Below are 21,962 nucleotides of genomic sequence, written 5' to 3'. Positions count from 1 at the left end.
TCTCCAGATAATATAGCAGGCTCATAATAACATATTTGCTAAATTTCCAGTGTAACCATCCCCACATATGCAGAATCCTGTGTGTCTTATGGTTTCACAATATCAGGATTACATGTTTCCAAGAACTCTTTTTCAAACCTGCAACTTGAAGTAATGGTTTTAGCCATTGAGCTAGTTGGTGGCCTGTGCTTTCCTGACAAATGGGGAGAAAACCTACTCAAAATTAGAACTTCTATAGGGAAAATAAATTAAATCCTCTTTAAGAAACTTCAGAGAGAGCTTAATGGATGAGGGAAAGGCTGTGGATGTGGTATACCTGGGCTTTATTAAAGCCTTGGACACCGTTTCCCACAGCATTCTCCTGGAGAAACTGGCTGCTCATGGCTTGGACTGATGTGCTCTTCCCTGGGTAAAACACTGGCTGGATGGCCAGGCCCAGAGGGTGGTGATGGATGCAGTTACTCCAGTTGGTGGCTGGTCACAACTGGTGTTCCCCAGGCTCGATGTTGAGGCCAGTCCTGTTTAATATCTTTATAAATGATCTGGACGAGGGAATTGAGGGCATCCTTAGTCACTTCGCAGGTGACACCAATTTGGGTGAGAGTGTGGATCTGCTGGAGGGTAGGAAGGCTCTCTGATGCTCACCAGAAATTTGTAAGAGCTGTCTAGGTTAAATGCAGCAATAAACCACCCTGCAACAATCCAAAATGGCAAGTTTAGAGAAATTTGGCTAATGGCCTTTGAGACACAGTTTCACAGCACCTTCTCTCTTTTTCAATATGAAAGGCCTATTCTGTCTTCTGCTAGCAACACTTGGTCCCACAATGCAGCTGGACTGTGAAAGTCAAAGAAAGGTGTTTGTCACGACTGAGATGAGCAATGGGCAGCATCAGAGCAGAGCTCAGCCTGCTCTGACCCCATCAGCTCCATCACAGATGTGCACACACACTCCCATGCCCCAGGCATCATGAGAGTGCAAAGCAATCAGTGCAGCCACTTCCTGGAGAACATTAGGTCCCCAAGGGTTGTCTTGACTTCCCCACCAAAATCAGCCTTGCTGTGATTCTCAGTTGTCTCGTATGAGAGAAGTTTGCATCATGGCCTCTTCGTCGTTGTGGGTATTCTCTCCCTTCCAGCTGCATTTATTTTTCAGGGTATCAAAGCTAGGAAAAGTGTGTAGAGCTGACAGTCACCAGGAATATCACAACAGATCATAGCTGTCAGTGCGTGAGGGAGGTTTTAAGGCAGGCAAACCCAAATGGGGATATCCACTCTGCAAACCATCCTTCCCCAGGAATTTTATCTCAGAATGAGGCCTCACCCCTTTCAGACTTATTTTCCAGAATTCCTGGGACAGGGTTGTGCTGTTGTGACATGCCTGGAAAATCCCAGATTTGCTCACATTAGGAAATCAATCACTAAAATATGGAAAGTGAGCCCAGGCTATAAGTGATTTTACAGTATGCTTAACTGGTTTTTTTTGGAGAAGCAGCACAGCAGGGTCTTTACTTGACCTTCCCACTCTGCACCTTAAAAGTTTTTGATTATGGAACAGTTTTTTTTTCTTTTTTTTTCTTTTTCTCTTTTCTTCTCTTTTCTTTTCTTTTGCAAAGCTCTTTCATAGAATAACAGACTCAGAACATCCTGAGTTGGAAAAGACCCATAAGGATCACTGAGTCCTGTATAGGACAACCCCAAGAATCAAGCCATGTGCATGCGAGCACTGTCCAAAAGCTTCTTGAACTTTGTCAGGCTGGTGCTGTGACCACTTCCTTGGGATGCCTGTGCCAGTGCCCAGCCACCCTCTGGGTGAAGAACTTTTTTCTAATATCCAACTTAAACCTCCCCTGGCACAACTTCAGGCCATTCGCTCAGGTCCTGCCACTGGTCACCAGAGAGAAGGGATCAATGCCTGCCCCTCCTCCTCACAAGAAAGCTGTAACTGCAATGAGGTCTCCCCTCAGTCTCCTCTTCTCCAGGCTGAACAGACCAAGTGACCTCAAGCCACTCCTCACACGGCTTCCCCTCAAAGCCCTTCACCATCCTTGTTGTCCTCGATTGGACGCTCTCTAACAGTTTAATATCTTTCTTATATTGTGGCACCCAAAACTGCCCCCAGCACTCGAGGTGAGGCCACCCCAGGGCAGAGCAGACTGGGACAATCCCCTCCCTTGCCCGGCTGTCGATGCCGTGCCTGTTACCCCCAGGACAGGGTTGGCCCTCCTGGCTGCCAGGGCACTGCTGACTCATGTTCAACTTGCCATCGACCAGGATCCCCAGGTCTCTTTCCAAGGAGCTGCTTTCCAGTGTCTCATTCCCCAGTCTGTCCATACATCCTGGATTGCCCCATTCCAAGTGCAGAATCTGGCACTAGTGTCTGTTACTCTTCATATGGTTGGTCATTCTTCAGCCCTCTGATTTTTCAAGGTCTCTCTGCAGGGCCTTTGAGGGAGTGAACAGCTCTTCCCAATTCAGTATCACCCAGACAGCCATAACAGCCCAGACAAACTCCCCAATACAAGCTTTCAGACTGGCTTCCTGGGTAATACCCTAGGCTAGCTTTTACTGTCACTTTATAGACATGTTCTTTCTAATTTTTCCTCATTTCACTTCAGTAGTTTGGCTTTAACCTCACAGTAAAAGCCAAGAGCTGTGTATGGTGTCCTCAGCCTCAGCAGATTACCTTGATTTTTGCCACAGAAAGATCTGTCTGTTACTTATCTGTCTGTTGCATTCCCCATTTGCTGCCTAGAAGTGATTTGTCCCTACCTGTGCACTCTGACCTACGACATCCAGGTCCTGAGAGCTTATGGGTGGAGGCTACCTTAATAACCACAGACATCCAGATAATTTTTGCATGAGGATCCAATTTAGGTTTGTCCTTAAAAATGCAATGTGTAAATTTGATGAAATGTCACAGGTTTAAATCAGTATAAACCTACTGAAATCAATGAGGTTATTTGGATTCACAGCATAAGGGCTGACTCCATCCATGCTTGGACTACAAAACTTCCCAGTTCAAGCAGTGGTGATTCTTTGATTTTACTGTTTAAGAGCCAAACTTATTTAATATTTTAAGGAATAACCTTGGCATGAAAGGAAGAAGGGAGACAATGACATTTGTGAAGAGGCAGTGCTGCACAGTGTAGGGACAGACTGTCCTACAGCAATCCAAAGTAGACCAGGCTCTGAGGAGGGAATGACTGGGAGGGAAAGCCTGGCCAACACAAAGAAAATTAATTTAATTTAGCCTAGTAAATTAGGGGAGAGTGGGGATGGTAGTGATCTCCATTAGTGCAGCAAACATTAGGGAAAAGGATGGTGATTAAGCTCAGGGATCACACAGCTGGTGTCACCACTTGCTCTGACAGAGCAGACAGGCTGCTCTGCTCAGGAACAGCTTCAGACTGAAAACGAAATAGTGATTCTGGCCTGTTAGAGTGGGCAGGGTCTGAAAAGGCTCCCCGAGGAAGCAGAGAGACAGAAAACACCCATGAGTTTGAAGATGGGATTGCATTTGACGGTGAGAGGGTGGGAGGGAGATGGTGAGTGGCAGTGAGGTCCCTGCCCATTCTCTGCATTTCACATGCCCCCTTGCACCCACAGTCAGGGTCTGCTCTGCCCAAGGGGTGCTGACAGCTCTTTCCATGCAGTGTTCAACCCTGCTAACAAAAGTCAGTCCCTTCTGCAGTTGGTTTGGCCTTTAAACACTCACCCACCAGCCACTGGGCTGCCCTGAGGAATGCAGCACAAACTGGGTTCAGACCAGTAGCATTGGAGTGAGTGGCTGTGTTGTGATGCCAGTGCCCCACATCTTCCAGCTCCTACAAATCCACCTCCTTGTTCGTTAGTGTGGACCCACATTGATACAGTTTTTTGCATGAACAACCTCTTTTTTTCTCTAGGTATAATGCCCTTTTGTTTATTACTATTATTAGCTGATAAAAAGTCTGGAAATGTGTATTAAAGACCTGTGCATCTAAGTCAGTAATAACACATTCGTTTTATTTTTTCTTTTTTTAAATGAGAAAAGCTTCCTGTCAGGCCCTCTTAAAGCATAGAGAAGACAAGTGTCATAGGTTAGCAAGCATAGTCCCGGAAGGGACGTCCTTGCTAAGGGGTGCTTACAGTTTCCTCTGGGAACTGATAGAACCTATCAGCTGGCCAGTTTGGATATGGACAATTCTCTAAGCCACTTAAAGTTGTGATCACCTCTGTTATCCACATTTAAGAATAGGCAAACTCCCCCTCCAAGCTCTCTCTCGTTTCCGGCGCTGGGACAGGTGGCTGCAGGCCCCGAGCAGGGCCCAGTGGGCCCGGCCAGGCCCTGCTCGGGCCAGGCCGGGCCGGGCCACGGCCATCCTGAAGCCATGGACCTATTCCAGCCGTGGAACCCCCCCCACTGCCTTGCCGTGGGCAGCCGGAGCGGCTCAGCTCTCCTCCCTCTCCACTTCGATAAGAAACATTCAACATTCCAGCTGCAAAGCTGCAAGGCCGAGGTGAGATTAACCCTTTTTATTGCTGTGAAGAGCTGAAAACCTGAGGGAAGAGAGAGAGGAGATGCTTAAAGCTGAAATTCTGTTGTGAAGCTATGATATATCAGAGTATCCTGTTGTAATTTCATGAAGATATGGGGGGTGGAGTGTTCAACTCGTGAGCAAAAGCACCTGCGCTGAGATAGGCAGATGCTGACGCAGCTGTAATTTCATGAGAAGTTTGGACAGGGAGAGATGAACCAGATGAGGACTTTTGCTCCAAATGGAAAGGAGAAAACCTCAGTCCCTAGAGATGAACCAGATGAGGACTTTTGCTCCAAATGGGAAAGGAGAAAACTTCAGTCCCTAGAGATGCTCCCAGAGATAGTCCCTAACGATGAAGATGATGAAGACCCTTTGCTCCCAGGGAAGGAGAAGGGCCTCTGTTTTTGTTTCTGAACGGCTCAACCTTAAAATTGTACCCCAAAAAACTTCAAGAGTGGACCCTCGAAAGCAGTTGCGGGAAAAGCTGCAAGTCGGGGGAAAGGACTCACACGCAGGCAGAGAGACTCCTCTTCCTAAATGGACTGAACAATATTTGGAAGTGGGCGGCTGTCTCGTTGTGATAATGTTTTCATAGCATGAGCAAGAAGAGACTTCTCTTTCTAAATGGACTGGACAAGGTTATTATGGAAGTGGTAAATAGACTGAACATCTTAAGGGTTGTCTTTTCACATTGTCAGTGGGAGAAGGGAGGAAGGTGGGGGGAGGAGGAGAGTTCTGAAGGTGGTATAATTTTTTTTTCTTCTTTTAGGTCTGTTAATAAACTTCTTTATATTCTTTCAAGTTTGGTGCCTGTTTTGCATTTCTCCTAATTCTTATCTCACAGCAGATAAACAGTAATGAGTATTTTGGACCAAACCCCTACACTAAATTGGTGTTTCCGCCTGGTTACAAACCGAACCCGCGACAACAAGCTTAATAAAAATTAAATCAATGTCAAGAAAACAAGCCTACTGATAATGGAGTCCTCAAAGAGGTCCTGGGGAGAGAGCCATACTTACCTTTTGGTCAGGTAGAGCTTGTGTTTCAACATTAAACTCTTAGTTTTATCAAAACCCACCCTTGTTTCCACTGAAGTCATTAGTAGCTGTGCTCAGTTGATAAATAGGTTATTTAAATGGGGTGCTATTAAAACAATCTGCAGCAAAGCTCAAAACACACAGATTTTCACTCAACAAATGCTTGGAAATATTTAGTGTGTGTTTTTCTCAACTGCTTCTAAAATTTGGATGTGTAATGAAGCATATTTACACTTACTATGATACCAGCATCATCTGGTACAGTCTTTCTCTAAATGGACATTTGCGATAGACTGGGCAATCCCTGTGATGAGGCATTAGGTGAACAATAGCTGCCCATAAGCAGCTACACAATGTAAAAGCAGCAGTTTGGGCTGAACAGACACTGTGGTTGGATAAATGAGGTGCCTGTGCCATGTTCCTACTAACAGTATTAAAAAGCACGGTATGGTTAAGGAGAAAAAGGACTTATTTCACCTAGTGTTTTAAGTACAAAGGCAGGTGGAATTGCTTTAAATTTGGTCCTCATGTAGAAACTCTGTCTTGTAACTGAAAATAAATGACCAGAGAGATGCTGAATGGTACAGTGATGCTCCTGGTGGACCACTCTGACATGAGCCAGGATGAGGAGGAAGGTTGAGAAAACATGGAGAAGGCTCTGTTTCCTTCTGAGTCTAATTATTCATAGCTAGCTGAAACAGAAGCTCTTTCTGTTCCTCATGCCTTCCTGCACCATAGTACATGGGACATACCAGGCTCAAGTCTGGCCCAAAATGTCATGGCCCTGGCTCATGTATCCTGCCGTTTGTATGAGTTGGACCACGCTGTTGTGGCACATGAAGATATTATTTCCTGGGAGCTTGTCCTGGGCCCTGGGAGGATGCTGGAAGGAGGCTGGCTGGTACCCTGGCCCCCGGGAGGATGCTGGAAGGAGGCTGGCTGGTACCCTGGCCCCTGGGAGGATGCTGGAGGGAGGCTGGCATGTACCCTGGCCCCTGGGAGGATGCTGGAAGGAGGCTGGCATGTACCCTGGCCCCTGGGAGGATGCTGGAAGGAGGCTGGCATGTACCCTGGCCCCTGGGAGGATGCTGGAAGGAGGCTGGCATGTACCCTGGCCCCTGGGAGGATGCTGGAAGGAGGCTGGAAGGCCAGCTCCCTGCAGGCCAGCAGATGCATGAGGGGTTTAGGCGTCTTGTAGGTGAGACAGGCACTACTTTCTCTTGTCTGAAGATCTTCTTCCTTCCTCTCTCACTTCCTGAGACAGACAAAAGTATGTGAAATGCCAGGGCCTGTTCTCTGCAGGGGGGATCATTTCTGTCTCGCTTCTGCTTCCAGACTCCTGTCTAAGTGGCAGTCATGGGTATTACTAGACTTCGTTTCATGTAAGGTAATTTACCTGCCAACTTTTGAATGTGAAGATCTTGTTATCCTGTTCTACAAAAAGAGTCTATATTTTAAAGTGATCTTTTTCTCTAGTTAAAAAATCCCACCAAATAGTTTAGATTTTGCTTTGAACATACTAAGGGTTAAGCATTCAGGATAATACTTCTGTTATGCTCAGCACTACTTAGAGAGTCATAGAGGATGAAGAAGCTCTTCAGTAGCAATGCCACTGCAGGAACACTGAAGAACAGAATCTTGTTACCACATTATCCAAACAGTAACAGAGTCCATAATATCCTGAGCTTGGTATAATCAGCCTGAACACAAGAGAGTGATTAGTGAGAGTTACAAGAATATGAACACTAGTGCATGTTAATCAACCTGTCTTCGAAATACATAAGGAAAGAGAATATAAATTGGACATAAATTCCTCTTCGGGGTCAGTTTGAAGTGCCTCTGGACCCAAAGAAAAATGTGGCCAGGGTATTTTCCAAAGGCCAGGTTAACATGGGTTTCAAGAATACAGACACAGATCTGGTAGCATTCAGTGCAGATGAGAAACCTGCTTGCTTAATGAAGAGAAAAAAAGTTGCAGATGAAACCCAGTTTCTTCCACAAGTGGACAAAGTCAGGGTAGTGGTGTGTGCCTGTTTTCTGCATTGTTATTTTTGGACACAGCCACCCTTCTCCCCTGGAACTGACTCACCTCTGCAGGAAAGCCTCTTCCCGCCCCAGGCAGTTGTCTGCATTTTCCTTCCACGGCTTCTGATTTCCTTCTAAGGGTTTGCACCAAACCTCACACACAAACAGTTTTAGAGCATGACCACTGTGACTGTTTTTACAGGGAGAGACGTGAGCCAAAGAAAACAATAAATGCTTGAACTCTATCCTGTTAATCAGATCTCAAAGCATGATTACACCGAATCTTGTAAACCCCAACAAGTAATTCCTCTTATCCTCACATTGCATACTTGGATGGTCAGGCCCAGACAATTCAAGTTATTCTCCCCAAATTCATTCTGTGTAGCAGGCCTAGGAATAGATTTTAGATCTAGACATTTGTAGGCAGCCCAGGACAGAAGGGATGAGTTTTCAGTCAACATCAGCTAAGAAGCTGGTCTGAGATGTTCCTTCACAGTGTCTTCACTTAGATTGTACCAGGAGATAACGTAGGCCAGGAACCCTGTGAGCACAGGGGAGACACAAACCTTTCTCTCAGCAACACCGTAATTACGCTCTCTACAAAAAGAAGCTGTTCTTTCATGTAGAAAATAAATCCCAGTGATTTGGGAAGCCAGCAGACACTATGTTGCACAGCCTGATGGGAGGTGGGTGCTCTAAAACAGAGCCCATTCAGAATCTCCAAGGACCTTTTGCAGAAGATCCTTGTGGTGAATCTTTCCTTCAAATTCCCAAATAAATTGGTCTTAAAAAAACCAGGCTGCAGAAAACAAAAGCAAGAATCTTAGGAATCATTGTAAGTCTTTAAAAAATAAGGGGAGGGTGAAAGTGTCACATTAGAGCTCAGCAGTCGGGTGAACCTGCAGGTGCCCAGGGATGGGTGTGTGTGGTGGCAAAACCTGCTGGGAATGGGAGATGAGGTCCTGCTCTGTCCTGAATTTTTGGCTTGTTTGGGGCCTTTTTTGTCTCTTTGCCTTCCTCTTAGGCATCCCCTCAGGTTGACACATGAACATCTTATATCTTGCAAAAGTTTACAAAATTGCCTTTTGATAAAATTTTCATTTAAGCAGTTCCATCTCCCCTAGCCCTGGGCATGCTGTAGCATCCAAGAGGAAAGCCAAATGCTCAGCATCCTTCCTCCCTGAGCTGATACCCACCAGGTCGCAGCTGACTGTGACCAGAAAAGCCTTCCTTATTTGATCAGAAACCGTAACACCAATGAAAACTACAATTTCCTGACTAAAATTCAGATAACGTCTGCATAGAGATGAAGGGTCATATTATTCTCTGGGCTGATCACATTTCCCTGCCTACTCTTTCTCATCTGAAGATTTTAATGGCTTAAATATGTCAGTGTTTGGAGCAATCACAGTTTGTAGCTGTGTTTTAGAATAAATAGGAAGTGAGAAGACTTGAGCAGCGGTAAGGTTGCCATAGCAATTGTTTGTTGAAGAAGAGAAATTGCAACAACAAAACCCTGGAAAACATGTAACTGTGACTCTACCCTTTGCATCAGGCCTGTCTAGACTTCAGAAAGGACAGGCTGCATGGGAGAAGGGAGCCCTCCTCAGCAGGAGTTTGGGGAAGCTGCCTGGGGGCATGGCTGAGGCAGTGAACCCATGGGCTCAGTAGGAAGTTTTGTTGAATGACACATGCCCGAGCTTTGCAGACATGTTAAATCACACGAGTCATCAAGTAATCCCATCATTGTATCAGCACAAGTACTTACTTACAAATCATAGATGAATCATAAGGCATTAGTTTGACTCTAAACCATGGAGTATCAATCATATGTTTTGTCTCAGATTTCAGTCTGCAATCACTTTGAAAACAAGCTGATCTCTGGTGTAGGAAAGTTATCTGCAGGGTGCTCTTGTGCTACTAAGCTGAACATTGATGGGCGACTACCCAGACAAGTAGATAAATGGAAAATAAATCCATGCGCAATTTGGGGAATTTACTTTAACTGACATGAGAATGTCTCTGAGAACCAAACACCACTTGTACCACTGTTATCTGAGCAATGCAGTGATAAATTGACGGCATTTGTAGGGAGTTTTTCCTTGTGGCTTTACATCTGATGTTTTATATATTTCATTTGCTTACCCCTGGCACCAGCCTTTAATGGCTGACTTGCATTATTACTCTAATCTTACATGGGAAGGGACAAGGACAGAATGTAAATGGGAGCCGAAGTGAGATAGACACAGCAGAGCTGGAAATTGATCTTGTTTCCAGGCTTCATTTGACACAGATCCTGCCTAATAGTGTAAACTCATGATTGTTCTGCATTACAGCAGATGCTGCTGGCACCTCCTAGATGTGAGGGTCACACCATGTCTGAGCATCAGCATTTCAGTGACAACATTCAGAGACACCCATGGGACATTTATATTCACATGTCAACATCACTGGCCCAGGAAATAATGTTTGCATAAATAGTTTTAAAATTCTGTCTGGAATATCTTAACCACCATAGGACACCCCTCTCTAAATACAACAGTAAAGTGACCCCTGTGCCTTAGGAAGAGGGAGGGGGAGGCAGAGCAGTATCTCACTGGTCACCAAACCAGCAGCTGGCCGCACTGGGCATCAAACAGCACTTGCAGAGTGCCTCCACCCTTCTCACCCAGAGGACAACAGCTCAGACTAGAACAGTGCTTCTCGAGGAAGGATTTAAAAGTTCACTTCATGACCGTGTCTGTACTAGACTACAGTGACACACAAATGCTTCAGCTGTACTCACAAAACACACATGGGTGATGGCATATCCAGACCAGGTCTGATAACCTGGTTGGGTACAGTTGGCCCCAAATGATCTTTTGTCTTGAAATATTTACCAGCGTTTTGTCAGGCAGAGACAGTTCTGTTTTGGAGGAGGAAGGTGGACCAGAAAGCATCCCAAGATTTCTTCAAGCTCTATTTTCTTGTGGATCTTGTTCTGGTTAAAATCAAATATGTAGCATCATATTTGAACTATTAGAGCTTATGAAGCAGAACAAACTGCTCGGATACTTCTTCAGTGCAGGGAGTAGCCAGAGATCCGGTTGTGTGAGATATTCATCAAAATCTGTGGAAGAACACCAAAACTGCTTTCCTACATAAACCAATGAGCCATGTAAAATAGAAGCCCATGTCCAACAGTGTTCAATTATGCCAAAGTCAGAGGGAGATGCAAAGTAGCACTTGATGTAAAGTCATTGCCAGCATATCACACAGTGTTCACCATGAGTTAATACCATTTACTTTCAGAAAAACAAGGCAGCTGTAGGATAATTCACACCCACTTGCCCTGTGGCTTTACACAGAACATAACTTCCTCAGAACTGGCTGGTATTGGTAGTTGCTGAGCAAATTTTTCATGCACAAAGACCTCTTTGCTCTTTAAAATAAAAAACACCTTGTCATAAAGAAATGAAAATCTGAGACCTTTTACATATTCCCAAGGTAGTTTCCAAGACAGGCTTTGAGAAGCTAAGGCTGCACTTAAAAGCCTACATTAACAGAATGCTTGTGTTAGAGAGGGAGTAGTCGCCTTGCCCTAAGGAAAGACAGGTGAAAGTTTTGAGGTGGCAATTCACTTCACCTGCTTGGGCCAGCTCATGAGGGAACCGCTCCATGCCAGGGAGGGCTCATCCCCAGCTCCTTCCCCAAGGCTGCTCCATGGCAGTGTCTGTGGTGTGCCTGGTATGGAAAAACAGTTCACCCCCTCACTGACACAAACCTTCACTGTTACCAGGTGTGCCAAGATGTGAAGGTCAGTGCAATCAACCCTGCATGTTTGCCACCATTTGGAATAAACACTTCAGACTGCAGAGCACATTTCTGCATAGCCCTCTTCTGCAGCTTCAAAACATTATGTATGCTTGGCATCTTGCTACCTCGACACTGAAACACTGTCATCAGGCAAAGCTACCTCCCTTGAATAATGTACCAAATGCCAAGGAACATGAACCATCCTACAGCAGGAAATTTAGTTTGCTTTAAGCAAACTCAGCTACCAAATCTAAATTCTTTTTGCTATAAGATGTTTGATATAATATATTTATATAAGGTTACCCTTTGGAGGGTTTAAACTGCAGGTGTGGCTTTCTTACTGACTCTGCTTCAACACTCAAATCAAAGCTTTTTATTTCCCTGCATTCTTTTTTTTTTAGCTTGGTCAAAGATCACTGCTCTTGCCTGACAGCAGAGCTCATCTTCTGAAGTCCGAGTCAGAGCCCATGGGTGCTGTCTGTCTGTCAGCACCTGCACTGAGGTCCCTGGTTTCAGAGATGTAAATACTGACTTTATATCAGCCAAGCACCATTTCTAAAGCAGTTTCCAAATCCTCCATGCTGAGGAGCTACTACTGTCTTAGGAAAGACTTCAGCAAGCAGAGACAAGTCTGCTCATGGATCAGTTCCCTCCTCTTACATTACTGCAAATATTTACCTGAAAATTAGATGCTTTGTTCATTAAATAGCATCTATTCCTTGATGCATTCCCCCTCTAAAATCCAGGTTTATTTTAGTCTTGGTATCATAGGCTTCCTGCTGCAGAATTAGTAGGCTGCATTAACAGGATCGGAAAAAATACCTCAATTTTTGCAACTCTTATGTATGACAAGCCAAGAGTGGGGAGAAGCATAAGTTTATACTGTCTCAGCAGGGCTATTTTCTACTGGAAAGCTTTTGGATTTGTCAGCATTAGATTATGAAATTTCTTTAATTTCTTAGCATCCCCCCTTTAAGGTAATACATCCACAGGAACTCTTGAAAATTTATTTTTTCCCTACCCCTGACAGAAGGACTATCAGTATCCAATACAAACTCCTGGCCACGCCCAGCCCTCTCCCAGATAGTGACCATGCAGCACCAGAAAGAGAAAATAGGACAGAATCTGTGCAGCGCATGGTCCGTGAGGTGACTCCCCTGGTCCCACAGCTGCTGAGGGAGAGTGGGAGTCGTGTGGCCTCTCCAGAGGCCACAAGGAGCAGCCAAGTGGCCCATGAGGCTGTGGGGAGCCCAGGTCGGCTCTCGGCCAGTGACAATGTGCACAGCATTTGTCTGGCAGAGTGGTGCACGTGTACAGCAGGGAGCAGCCAAGGTGCCTGCCTTTGGTTTTGCACAGCCCAAGGGCTGTGTGAGTGGGAAGCTGGATGTTGTCTTGGCTGAAGAGTGATGGAGGGTGGCTCTTGCAGTGATGAGGGCCAGGGGCGTGAAAGGCTCCACAGATTCAAATTCAGGGTCAAGTAAGAGATGTGGGAGGTGCTGCATTGTAGGAGTCTTAAGGCATTACAGATGGCAGAGGTGAGGAATGAGGAGGGACCCAGGATCTTGAGGAGAAGAGGAAAGGGAAATTGAGGGTTAAATATTGTGGGTGCAGGGAGTTGTGGCCCAGTAGTGATGTTTAATGGCCTTTAAAATCCAGTGTGCCTGTGAGAGCTGGCCTGCACTGGGCTGTCTCTCCAGGCTTCAGGAAACCATCTTCACCTCAAGGAGCACCTTCACTGCTTACATTTGTAAACACCAGACCCACTGAACAGTGGGGTGTGGGTCTGAAATGCCTGCACAGCTCACTTGAGTCCTGGTCAGGTAGAGCAGCATTTATGCTTTACATTTTTCTGGTTTTTTTAATGAGTGAGTTTTGTATTCCTCAAGATTGCTGGCAGAATTTTCCAAATCGGGACTGGGTATTACCCAACCACATCACCTCAAGCTCCCACTTCACCACAGAGTATAATTGAAAGTGAAACCCTCCTCTTTCTGATGAGCTTCTTGTGAGACATTCTGGTTGTTTATAATCTTGAACTCCTTTGACCAGATCTACAGAAGGAAAGTAAGGTGACACTGATTTCTGTGGCATCTCCTGTAGCTTTGGCTTTGCTTGACTCCAGTTGTGCATCCACAGGTGAGCTCTGGAGCAGACAGACCTTGAATCCAGCAAGGCACACACAGTGGCTCAGGCCACCAGATCACCCAGAGCAGAGGAATTATGTTACCTGTTGCACAACAGCCTCAGGGTACCTAAGCAATGACCCAAAACTCACTACAGGAGTAAAAGTTCTACAGATTATCACTGAATGCAACATTTGGTATTTATTGCATTATTATATTCTTTAAAATAATATTGTTATCTTTACAGGAAAAAAACATCACAACCACTTTTTCTTAGCAATGATTGCTTTTTTCCTGTGCTTGTTATAAAATTTCTTACATCAGAATGGGATGCTGGGTAGACCTTAAAGTGTTGTACAGACAAATAGGATTTCATAAGCAAGATAACAGCAGATAACAGAATTACCTATTCAAAGACCTCTGAACCATTCAGTATTCACTGAAGGTGAGGTATTACATTTATTAACAAGAAGTGTTTGCATGAGACAGCTTCTCCACATTCTCAAGAGGGTATAAAGGCACTACAGTGTGTGTCAGCCCATGTAAAGAAAATTAGACACATCAAGAAAAAATTAAAGGACTTAACTTCTTCAGTTTTGGCTTCAAAGGGGAACACAGTGTAAACTTGCTCTTCTTTCTACTGCCACTAGAATGTCCCAAGGGGGCCTGCACCAACACTCAGGCTATGGGGATGAGAGTGGTCCTGGGTGGATGCATGCTCTTCACTCAGACCCAGGCAGCCATGAAGAACAAAATCCAGGAGCCTTGGTGGTTAAGTGCTTCTGGGACTGTGAGCTGGTGTTGCCGCACATCATCACTGGCTCATGGCAGCAAGGCATGGGCACAGGCAGCACGGCCTCTTTCCTTTGCTCTTCTGGAAGCTCTTCCAAACTCTCCACAGCAGATCCATAAACCAGTAACATCTTCAACCTGTCCTGATGAAATTTTTCCCTTCTCATTGCAAAAGATGTGTGCTGTTCAGCACTGCCAGCACTGGGGACAGCAGTGTCCCTGCGATTTCCAGGCATCTGGCCCTTTGCTGGTCAAACACATACTCAGGAACCAGCCCACAGGAGTTTCATGTACATTCAAATCTTCTGCCAGGTGCCATTAGATTAGGACAGGTTTTGAAGAATGGGGCCAGGAGAGCCCAAGCAAGCAGGTGCAAACACCTCAGGGTCAACCCTTTTTGTTCAAAAAGTTAAAATACCAATCTTTTGTACACTTTTCTCTCTCATCCCATAGTGATCTTCTGGCTGGTGTAAGGCATGAGTAACACTCCATGTAGCTGACCCAGCTGAGTTCTTCTGTGCAGAGCTGACAAGGTGCATTTTGTCTCATGCTCACTTACTCTGGGTAAGTCTGCAAGCTTGTCCCCTCCTAAACCTCCTGAGAAGGAAGGACCTTGCTTGAGCAAATCACCATTAAAAGACAGAAGATAAAAGGTAGGAACAGGCAGGCAGTGTTTTTGGACAAGGGCGATTACCAGAGAAGTCCCACAGGAATCTCTTCCATAATTTAGATCATACGAACCATATGGATCATATGACAACATCTTCATAAATGATTTGAAAGAGTGAGGAACAAAGATTGATGATGATATGAACTGATTCAAAGCAATAAAACTGAAAGCTGACTGTACAGAGTTGTAATACAACCTTGCAATAAATGGCTGGATGATAAAAAGCCAGATGAAACGTGATATTGATGAATGTGGAATAATGCATACTGGAAAGACAACTTTAACTCCATGCACACAGTGATGGGCTCTGGCTGGCTTCCTACCACTCAGGAAAGATATCTTAGAGAGGTTTGTTAAACTGTCTACTCAAAGCTCATAATCAGTTTGAAAAGGCTAATTTTAATACTACTACTCAGAAATTATAGAAAACAATTTGAGAAAAAAGCCAAGAAAATAATGCAAGGATTGTATTGCTGCATCTTATCATAAATCTCTACAGTGAGCATTGGCATCTCTTTCCAAAGCAACGTAGTAGCAGCAGAAAAACACAAAGAAGTGGACCAAGGGTGATACAGGGAAGAACCTGAGAGAGGTATGGAATCTTCAACCTAAGGGATAGAGGACCATGAGGAATATGTTAGGGTTTATAAAACCTCAAAGCACATAGGGTAGATTAACAGGGAATACGATTCAACTTCTCACACTATTACTACTACTACTACTTCTACTACTTATGATAATAATAAGCTAGGAAACCTCCCCTAAAATGTTCTAGTGGCAGATTCAAAAACAAGAAGTACACGGAGTGTGTTGTTAAACTGGGGAGCTCACTGAGACATGACATTGGTGGATGTCACAACTGTATGTGTTCAAACAGTGAAGGGAAATTGTTGATGGAAGACAGAATATATCAAGTATTATTAATCACAAGGATACCATAATTGACTCAGGAGTTCCTTGGCAAAGCCTCCTGGGGAAGTTATACAGCTTTCACACTTTTGTGCACGTTTCTAAGCATCCACTATCAGTCACCTTATTTTTTATTGGCATTAACTTCCTCACAGTTCTAAATATCATTCTGCAGTCCCATGAGAGGTGTGAGAGGCAGCAGTGAAACCTAGTAGAAATGTAAGTCAAGCTCACAGGGGACTAATTGACACCAGGGTGTGCTATCCCAGGTCACAGAAAGAACAGGTGCTTCTTGAAAATGAGGATTTCTATGGCAACGGTGAAAAATTACTATATTCTTGTTTGTCTTCACATCTTTTGATCTGCAGCAGCCTATGGCTTGCACAGTCTTTATTTCTCTTTCTTGAACCTGGGCAGAGACAACCTGCTGACCATCCAACCATCCACTCTCAGCAGTGTAGATTTGGTCCTAACGCTTTCTGGCTGGCAGGGACCTTAACAAAAAAATTGGGAGTATGTAGTGTTTGTAGTGTGCTTAATGAAGTGGAGGATTAAGCTAACAAAATAATACAGAAAAGAACAGTATAGTTAATTAATTGTGAAGATAATAACAAGACAAGATTTATTTCTTATACATTGGGGGAAAATAGGTCTTTTTTTGGTATTTGAGCTTGTTTTTGAACTTGTAAAGAACTTTGCAGCTTTCTCCTCTGTATTCCTCCTCACTTTTGGCCAAATTGCCCCATGCCAGCCTCTGTGCACTTAAGGATAACCAGTAAAATCTTTACTGAGGGCTGCTGTGCAAGACCTTTTTATAGGCTTCCTATATGTCACGATACCCAGATTGGTGCAAAAGTGAGCTACAAGCCACAGCTCCTAGGCTGAGTCTCAGGCAGCCCTTCCACTTGCCAGGGTTCCTCTGCAGGGTGCACAACACAAATCTCTACACGGGAAAGGCAGTGAACCTCTGGACCTCTCAGAGTCTGGGAAAAAAATACAGGTAGCGTTTACTTTCTGCAGGTACAAACATTTCATCCTCACTGTGGGTGTGCTGAGCATCTGCTAGAAGGTTAAGGTAGTTGTCACTACAGACACTTCACACAGAAATGAGAGACATTTCTTATTCCAAACTACTGCTGCCTCATCTGAGAATGGGTGAGCAGGTGTTAGACGTGATTTTGGAGCATCTGCAGTGTGTGTATTAAGGAAGGTTATTAATTTTAAATTGATCATCTTAGTGCAGCTCTGAACAGAAACACGTCAAGTTTGGCTGCTAATCTGGGGGGAAGCTGCGCTCAGAGGAGTGCTGGTTAAGTGAAGGAACCCAAACAAGAGGTACTTTCAACAAGTCTGAGAATATTGATTTGGATGGACTGTACTGACATTAAAACCAGTGTGAGCAGGGTCTGGTCTGCTGTGCTGGTGAGGGGCTGTGCAGTGTCCCCAAGGATACTCCCCTCTCCCATGGGTGCTTGTGCCAGCACTGTGACTCCACATGGGCACAGTTAAAATGCCCTTTAAATGTCAGTGAACAAAGTAAGGAAGACATCAATTAGATATTTAGTCCACCCGATTTTACGCCTTCTGTGGTGTCAAAATCCAATATTATAAACTGGAGGAAATTTATAAAGAAAACTAAGTATCTAGAAGAAAGGGCCCTAGATGGCAGGACAGGTGACAAGGAAAGGACAGGATGCCCACTTTGCTGGTACTATCTGTCAGATAAACCTTCTCTTCCTGAGCAGGTTGTGAAGCCTAGGTGAAGGCTGTTGTAGCAGCAAATTCACAAGTAGGTTAGCACCTCAACAGCTGAAGGACAGCAAGTTGGGGTATTAGACAAAAAACTAAAAAACTGCTGAGGGACAAGAGTAGAAATGTAATTACGGAAGATAAGACCTGTCAAAGAGAATATCTAATTCTTTGAGGAGATTATGTGTTTGATTTATAACTGCAAAGACATAATAGAGTTTTGCAAGGTTTCTTTCTGAGCATCATATTGGCATTCTGATTAGAAATTGTCAATATACAATATGAGTAAAGCATTATGTCAATAAAGAAGTGACTATTTAACAGCTCAGAAAACAGTTTTCTTCATCAAACAGATTTGTTATCTGTGGGATATTGTGACAACCAGCAGGATTTTGGTACCTCTTCAAAATTTTTATCCATTATCCCTAAGACACAAAGTCACTGTTAGTAAAATTTCAAATGCAGCAACTCTTGGGCAGGGCAGAAAGATCTGGAACATGTAGCAAACTGAGACTTCTAAAATGCAAGGCATTTGAAGAAAGTCAAATTCAAAGCTGGTCTGACCCAGACTAAGAAGAGCTGTATCTTAGAAGTGGCTCTGGAGCAACCAGTGCACAAGCATTCAATGCACCACAAGCATTCAATGGGCTTAAAAAATGCAAAGGAGTTGTCTCGTGGGCAGAGAGGCACTGAAGTAATAGAAGTAATGCACTGTGTTAACAAAAACATAGAGAAAGTGGGTATTTTTGTCTCAGCCCTTTTCAGTGCCTCCAGACCATAGAAACCACCAGCAGCCTTCATACTGTGGTGGTTGCTGAGGCTCCTCACCACACTTCCTCCAAAAAAGCCTGCATCCATCTTACTCCATGATGCTGCTTTCCTTGGATTTTAACCTCCTGTTATGTGAAACCTGAGTTTGCCCAAACACTTGATAAGCAGGCACCTGACAGGAACATAAGCAACTCTGGAGAACACTGGTCTGCAAACAAATGTTCTCCTAGCAGCTGGTAAGAGCAGACAGGGAATGGGACCGGCAACGTTCATGGCACTGCTAAGGACTCGTCGGTGGCCAAGGGTGCTGCTGCTGGGGCATGCACTGCTTTGTCAGAGCACTTGATTTCTCAGTGGTTTTGAACTGCCAATGCTGTACACATGCCACTTGCTAATTTATTTTTAGCTAATGAAGTTTCTGAGAAGCAAATCAGATTGCTATTGACACGGAGTCTAATGCAGCCCTGTCTTTGTCACAGTCAGTTTCTGAAATGAAGTTATAACAGTGCTGTAAAAAATACTTGATGTGACAGACCTGGAAGATGAAATGGTTTGTTGATGTCAGTCTGTGCTAATGGAAGCTGAGCTGAATTGCTCAAGAGCAACAAATTATATAGATTTAGGGCACAGAACAATTTCAGCTACATCACCTTAATGTCCTTTGTAATGAAAACAAATTGCTTTGTGCTATATAAAGTGATGCCAGTGGGAGCTGGAAAGTTCAAAATGACACAAGGACATTGGTAGTTTCCTCAACCAGCTCAGTAGAAGGGTGACAGAGTGAAAAAGGAGGATGGAACCTCACTGGTTCCTTCCAGAAGAATTTGGTCCCTAAGACATAATCCTGAACCTTTATTTAGATACTACACTAAGCCAAATATTAAGAAATATTCTTGTTTTAGTCATAGCAGTAACTGCTGATCATTTGACTTCAGCAAAGTATCCATCACAATACCTCTGAAGCTTGGCCTGTGTCTCAAAGTGTTTAGTCATTTAAACTACAGTGATATAATTGCAGTAGAAGAACAAACAACCTTAAAATAAGTGGCTCTCCCAAGGAGCTGTTAATTCAACACAGTTTATTTAAACTGTGCAAAGCAACATTAGCACTCTGATGAGCAATCATTATTTCTATGGTGTGGCACCTCAGGCTCCCAACAATACACCTGCATCACTCTGTACTGGGTGCTGGATGAATATACAAACCTGAAGCCAATATTTTTGAACTAGGCTTTTAATATCCAAAATATATTTGGAAAAGATCAAGTTCTTAATTGACATGTAGTAACCATATCCTTGTTTTAAAGAAGAGGAAAACTCAGGTCAGTTCAATACTTCTTTCTATTACAAAAGTGGAAAAAGAGACATTTACACATTTCCACAGAAGAGACACCTTTGCCCACAAAGACATTGGATTGCTGATTCATATAATCATATAATAAGGTCATATAATGAAGTCGTTCCTCCTTCCCAGCCTTGGCAATGGAGAAGCACGATCTTTTTTCTTTTGGAGATAACTACATTTTAGTGCCACTCTTTTGTATTGTAACAGTGATTTTCTTCAGGAATAAACCTTCTTTGCACATGTATGATCATAAATGCCCCGAGGCTAGTCTTTAAGTCTTAATAGCCTTACTAGATACAAACATGTCTACCTTTTGTATTGGAAAAAAATATTGGAATAAACTTGGATGTCACTATATCTGTGTTGTTACAATTGGACACCAACAAGACTGACTTTTGACCATGTTGGTGAGCCAGATGCAAGAGCTGTGGTGCTGTTCAACAGACAACACAGCTGTGAGAGAGCTCTGGGACTGCTCTGGTAGGTCTCAGTTGAGAATCACCACAGTCACTGATATTTTGTTTTGCAATAAAAGAGAGCTCTTACAGCCTTGACAGGTATATATTGCTTGGATCATATCCCTTTTACACCTTTTGATGCTTAGATGGCACACTAAGGACCTTGTTCACTTTCAACTAATGTTTCTACTAACTAACTTTTTGCTAATGCATCCATAAGAAAAGCATCATAAATACTTCTGGAGACAGACATTAATCATACGGCTTTCAGGAAATGTGTGCCTCGCCAAACTGAAATGCATGAAAGAACTGGCAGTCAAATGCACAGAAAACAAAAATCACATTGTATGAGCTGGGTGACTTTTCCTGCAGCATGAACAATGGATTATCTTGGGAACATAAGCTAATTCTAAGATGAAATGTATTTACTTAACCACTGGCAAAATAATTTGAATATCAAGTACATTTGTAAAAGATCAAAGTCTATTCAAGAATGACTAAAATGGACTAGTCTGGTAGAGCACATGGCCAGAGAAAAAATATTATCCATTCTATGCTCCATCAAAATTACACAGGTTTCCAAATGGCCTCCATTCCTTTGCACACATTATTAGTGCTTTGGTTATTCATGTACAGAGGTACATTCAACAAATCCATGAAGTATCTGTGTGAAGATGTGTATCCCAGTGCAGCCATTACACAGACACCTTTAGAGTCACTCCCACACAAAAGTTAAATTTAAGCCTAAAATGGCCTTGCCTATGAACTAATTTCTTTCAAAAATTTCTCTGCTGAGCAATGGCTATTTTATTATTTGACAGCACATAGAGGAATTGACGCATAACCCATGCTGCTGTTACAGAACCTGGAAGCTGAGAATCTCCCCACTACAGGGAGGATGTGGACACATTGCAGCAAATCCAGTGAGGGCCACAATGGTGATGAAAGGACTGGAACATTCATTATGTGAGCAGAGGCTGAGGCAGGACTGTTCAGCCTGGAGAAGAGAGGGCTCAGCAGGATCTTATCAATGCCTTTAACAACCTGATGGGGAGGGAGCAAAGAGCACACAGCCAGGCTCTTCTCCATGGCACCCAGGGATGGGACCAGAGGCACTGGGCACAGACTGAAATACAGGAAATTATGTTTAAACATAATAAAAAGACTCCTCTTACCGTAAGGGTGGATGATCACTGGAACAGGTTTTGAAGTCTCCACCCTTAGAGATACTCAGAACCCAAGTGGACACAGTCCTATGTGACCTGCTGTGGGTCATCCTGACCATGCAGGGCTTGGACCCATTGCTCTCCAGAGGTCCTTCCTGCTGATACCACAGCATCCTTGCCCCACTTAAGGGCCTGGTAGAAAGAAGAAAACATTCTTGAACTTTGCAAAATTTTATTACTTACTTTCCTTCTTTTCTTCTACCTCCCTCTTCTTGTATCCTTAATTTATTTCTTGTGAGTCTTTCTGACCTCTGACCTGCAATTTTATGAGGCAGCTGGCTGAGTTTTGCTATGGCTGGACTGGATTATGACTGGACAAGATTATGGCTGTACTGTGTCTCTTGTGGTAAAGGCTATCTTGGTGCCAAGGACATCTCCTTTATTAAAGCAACTCTTGGTCTTCTATCTTAAAAGACAAAGGTAGAGGAATAATAGTAATGGCATACTAAAATCAATCAACTAAATACTACAAATTTTGAACCTCACCTCTTAAATTCCTGAGAAAGAAACCCTTTCATTAAGGATGAGAGAAGAGAAAAAAC

Source organism: Corvus cornix, chromosome 3 (assembly GCF_000738735.6).
Source record: "Corvus cornix cornix isolate S_Up_H32 chromosome 3, ASM73873v5, whole genome shotgun sequence".
NCBI lineage: Eukaryota > Metazoa > Chordata > Aves > Passeriformes > Corvidae > Corvus > Corvus cornix.
Note: the sequence above shows the minus strand (reverse complement) of the source record.